The 5,344-nt window shown below is 47.3% G+C and overlaps 2 pseudogenes; both read right to left on the bottom strand.

The window, feature by feature from the left end:
* Positions 1–3,384: 3,384 nt before the first annotated feature.
* LOC130838042 (small nuclear ribonucleoprotein-associated protein N-like) lies at positions 3,385–4,180 on the bottom strand (annotated as a pseudogene).
* A 199-nt stretch (positions 4,181–4,379) lies between these two features.
* On the bottom strand, positions 4,380–4,648 carry LOC130838044 (SNRPN upstream reading frame protein-like; annotated as a pseudogene).
* Between the last annotated feature and the right edge of the window lie 696 nt (positions 4,649–5,344).

Here is a 5,344-nt window from a genome sequence, read left to right on the forward strand (position 1 = left end):
AAACCAGACTGAACTGGCTAGACAAAGGATAGCAGGCAAAGTAGGCTAAAGGTCACCGCTTTTCCTGCCTTGTTTCAGCTGTCTTTTCATACCAACCCCGGAGAACTGGACGACACTAGTCCAAATTCATCTCTGTGTTTGTTTCAAAAGCACCTGGTGTTTGGCAGAGATGCTTCGCAGCTATACTTTGAAGGAGATACGTTTTGAGAGATATACAGTGGTCAACCGCCCCAAACCAGCTCTGACTTGACTACAGGAACATGCCTGCACAGATGCAGCCTGAAGGTGTCCGAAAGTTACCTCTGCTTCATTACCACACTAAAATCTCCACCCAAGGGGAGTATTTTTACTCTGCGAGGCGCCGTTCGTGCGTGTGCAAGGGGGCCTGGGGGCCTGTGCATGCACTGGCTCTTTCTGGAAATCTCCTCCCTCTTCCCCAGTTTCTGATGACTCACTTGCCTCTCACCCCTTAAAAGTCCCGCACTTTCCTCCTTTCAGGAAGAAGGTGCACGAGCTACCCTTCTCCATTCCCTGGCCACTGAATAAAAGCCTACCTCGCTTGTGCCAAACTCAGTTTCATTATCAGTAGCACTGAATCTGAGCGGGAAAGAACTCCCTGACTGAGGCGGGGGGGGGGGGGGGGGGGGGGGTTCGGTTCAGCTAGGACCCCAAGAGAGGCAGGCGTCACATCTAATTCGGTAACATCCTCCATCCTCTGTCTCCAAGAGGTCGTCACTCAGGGATACCAACAGTTAGGACCAGCGCCTGCTGACATACATTGCTAAGGGTAGCTGGGGAGTTCTGCTCCTCTACCCAAACTTATGACGACACCCCAAGTCCGGAGGCAGCAGTTACAGAAGACGAACCTGCACCCACTCAGTGCCCCTCGAGAATGAGGAGCAGGACAAAAGACACAGGAGGGATTTGCCACCGCTAAAGCCCATTAAGAATTCCCAGGAAATAAAAATGGAAGCTGGGTAATAAAGTCTAACCTTTTTTTTTCTCTTCCTTTGTGCTTAGTCTAGCTTCACTTGCCCACAGGCTGCCGCACGCAGAGAGAGCCCTTGTACCCGGCCGGCGTTCGGACCAGAGTTCCTAGGGCCACACAGCTGCGATTCAAGATGGTGGCGGCGGCGGGCTCACGTGCAGAGACGCTGTGCGCCGCACCGTGACCTGGAGCGTGAGCAACACGCCTGCGCCTGACCCGCTGCGCCGCGCCAGACCCGCGAGAACTCGGCCTGCCTCGCAGCTAGGAGAACCCTAGAAAGCAGCCCTGCCCACAGCCTATGGAGGAGCGCGCAAGCTCGCACCTCTCCATTTTTTGATCAAAGAATACAACTTGCCTTTGCTTCTGAACCAAACTCAGTATCATTCTATTGGCTTGAACAACACTGTGCAGGAGGGCCCTGTTGGGGCCAAATCAAAAGGGTTGTTAACATTTGTGTTGATCAGTTTCTTGTTTACTTGTTGTCAGGCTCCCGCACTAGAATGTGAACTCCAGTTACCTCGTCCTCTCCTGCTCATTTCAGTGCCCCAAACACCACCTGCCCCATAACGGGCAACTCAATAAATATGAGAATAAAAATAAAGCTAAATGAATGAGAGAATGCGTGAGCAGACTTTGATTACAGACATCCCATGACAGACTGTTTCCAAGTATGACCTATAGCATGTAACTCGAACAACACTCCATAGAAAGAAGCGTGTCCAGGGGAATTCCCTAGCAGTCCAGTGGTTAGAACTCCACACTTTCACTGCCCAGGGCTGGTTGGGAACTAAGATCCTGCAAGCCAAGCAGGGTGGCAAAAAAAAAAAAAAAAGCATGCCCTAAAGAAGTTCTTAACCCCTGATCTAGAGTTATCACATCCTTGAGAACATACTCAACAAACTAAAATGAATGATACAGAATATGTGATATGCTTTTAATCTTTCATGCAAAGCTAAATAGAAGATAATATACACAACCACTTTCTTCCTTTTGAAACATCACAATGCATCATTCTAATCAAGGCAGGTATGCACCAGGCCCTGCTGGCAATGTGTCTGCAATTTCTTTATCCACCTCTCCTTTTCTGTACTGCCTTCCACTTGCCCACTACACAGTCATCAATATCATATTTAGGCGTCTAATTCTGGTAAGAAGCGGAAGTTCCCTTTTTCTTTAGCAATTACGGCCAAGTTGCTGGTCTCTGAGTAACTATTAGCATAGTAATAGTCATTTTATGTAACATACTCATTGTCATTTGAAACTGTTTGTCTCTCCAATAACATGTCAGCTGCATGACAACAGGAATCTTGTCATAATTGTTCTCCTTATGTCCCTCTTCCCACCCCATCCCCAGTGCATGAAACAGTACTAAACTCAATGCTGGCACTTAATAAATTTTTGGATGAACGTACATGAGTGAATGAAGGAATGAACCAATGAACTGTCTCAGTGTTACCTACGGATTTCATGTGTAAGATGCCTTTCTCTTCTTGTCTGTTTCATCAGCTTTAGCTGTATTGGGTTACCCATGTAAACACAGGCAGAATATAGAAACCTAGCTTCAGTCAATAGTCATTATTTCTAGAATAAATCCAAACTGAATGATGTTAACTTTGTGTCCCATGTTCCTCATAAGCAAACTCAATGAAGAGATGCTGTCATTGCTCTGACACCATCTGCAGCTCCTTATACACCAAGGACTGCTTCTCTGCCTGGTGATGTTTTGGAATATGGTAACATGACAGGGTCTAGGAATTAAAGCTCCAGAAGCAATCCTCAACTAATGAAGGGTAGGAGGGGACAGATAAAAACTCCAGCTTCCCTGTCCTTCAGTGGAACAATTCTGAGGCATGTTCTATACAGGATTTCCAGCGGCATTTGGAGCCCTAGTTGCCCACAGCAGATACAACTAATTAACAGAACTTATTTGGTTTTCCTCCCTTCCTTGTCTCACTTCTCCACTAACTCATAGAAGACAGAGTACCTGAGATCACTTCCCTGGGAGGAATCCAAATCCCTGTCCCCCTGTCTCCTTTTGGGATGATACAAGGTAAGACATTGGGGAATAAGTATCTCTTGCATAAAGCTGTTGAAAGGATTCATTGAATTACTACAAGTAAAGTGATTAGAAGAGTGCCTGAGATGTAGCCTGTGGTCCACAGATGTTATTTATGAGTTGTTATCTAGTATTATTTGTCTCCTCTGACCTATTTCCCCTTAATTTTGCCTATCTTGGTTCTCTCTTGAGGTCCACACCTTTCCTCTTGACAGTTGTTTCAATCCCCAATCTCTGAAATTTCTAGATGAAGTTCATCTACCTCCTTTTGAACCCACTTTTTTTTTTATTGCTGTATGCATTTATTAGCTAATATTAATGCAGGAGAGGGGACAAAAGCTCACAAACACTCCACACGTTTCACAAGATACACTGCAGGAAAAAAGTGATTAAGAAGGACCAATAGTATCCTGGGTCTTGGTGGACGCATTCCTGGTGGAGGTGGACCTCTTATTCCTGGTGGAGGGGGACTCATTCCTGGAGGGAGCATGCCGATCAGGTGTCCCTCAAGTAAGGGAAGCCTAACGGGTGGGCCCATGGGTGGTCTCATACCAGGTGGAGAAAGCCATAATTCCTGCAGGTGGGGTTTCTCAATCAACAGGTGTGGGTGCAGCCCCCCCACCCTGGTGGATACTGAGCTGGGGCTCCAGCAACGCTGGCAGCAGCAGCACCTGCAGTAGCTGGTACAGTGCCTCCTCCCTGTGGAGTCATTACCTGTTGGAATGCTCCCCCCAACCCCTCAGACAGGGCCTGCTAATCCAGCAGGAGCCTGGGGACTTGGAACACCAGCTGGAACACCTCTGCCAGTGGCTCTGCCAACCGCAGGGCCTCCTGCAGCTCCAGCAAGTGGTACCTGAGCAATGGCAGTATCTTTGGGGGGTGGTCCCTCCACAGTCATGGACACCAAGTTCTCCTGGCAGCAGCAACACCAGACCCAAAGCCCATTTTTCTTCACACTCTGGCTGCTTTAAATTCTTTGGCTTGATCTTCCTGAACACATCACAGTCACAGAGGATCAAGTTCATATGCTTGAGAAAAGCCTTAAAGGTGCCAGTGAAGATGCAACCATCTTGCAGGACACATCTCACCCAATACTCAATGCGCTGTAGCGTCTCGCTGCTCTTTCCCACAGTCATGATTGCTGTTCCACCAAGTCCAACGTCCACGGGAAAGTTTCGGGATCCTTAAGACCTAAGGCAAGGCTACAGATTAAGGTATGACGCAGGTCCTCCATCAAACAATGCAAGCTGGGGCAGAAGCTTCAAATAGTAGATGGAGCCTGTTTGTTTGTTTGTTTTCTCTTGGAACCAGCTACCTGGGTGTTCCAATACCGCGTTAACCACCTCTCGGTGTCTCAGTTAAGAATGCCTGTCTCAGTTCTGCCCGGAAATCCACCGCAGGTACTTGCTGCTGCTGCCGAGATCGCCTCGGGTACAGGAGACACTCCTGGTTGCTCAATGAGGCTGTCCTTCCACGTTTGACTTGGACTTCTACCTCTGCTACGTGCTGTTCGGTAGTCCGCCTCAGGTGTGAACGCTCCCTGGCCCGCTTCACCGCGCCGCTGGCCGCTCCTAAGAACAGAACAGAAGAGAACAGGTCAGCATCTCTGGCGGCCGCTCGACTCCGCGCTGCTCTTGCCACCGTGGCACCAATTAAGTAACCTCTGCCTGCGCATGCGCAGCAACCACTCCGCTTCCCCCCACCCCCACCCCCCACTTTTTTTTCGGAATCCACTTTTGATAGTTGCTTTTCAACTTGCCTTTCTCTAGGCCATCCCCAAGAGCTTCAGAGGTAGGAACATGAAACTCGACAGATCTGATTTAAAAGACTTACATCACTGCTGAAAAATAGCTGAGGAGACTCAGATTTTCCTGTTTGGCCTTTTTCTCCCCGGAGAAATATATTGCTAAAGCAATTGCTAGGTGAGCATTTAAGACGAATTATAGTGGATCCAACTGACCAAGTATAAGTGTTGCTGGAAAGCTCACTCTCCTTTCTTACTGGTGTCAGTGCTCTGAATTTCTTGAGTTAATTTTCAGCTAAAATTTATTCTAGAACAATTCCAAAATGTCTGACTTTATAAAGCAGCTGTGTCAATTCCCTTAATGTGTTATGAGCTGTGATTTCACTCTATAAAAACCCTTAGACTGTAGTCAGGTAGTCACCTTTTTGGTATTCATTTTTATCCTTTCCCCCAATGACTAAAGGCAACACTGTGAATATGCAATAAATACATCTTAATAGATTGGTATTAAAATTATAAAACAGTAAATTCTCTTTTCTATGTGGATATCTCTGCA

The sequence above is a fragment of the Hippopotamus amphibius genome, chromosome 16, assembly GCF_030028045.1.
Source record: "Hippopotamus amphibius kiboko isolate mHipAmp2 chromosome 16, mHipAmp2.hap2, whole genome shotgun sequence".
Taxonomy (NCBI): Eukaryota; Metazoa; Chordata; class Mammalia; order Artiodactyla; family Hippopotamidae; genus Hippopotamus; species Hippopotamus amphibius.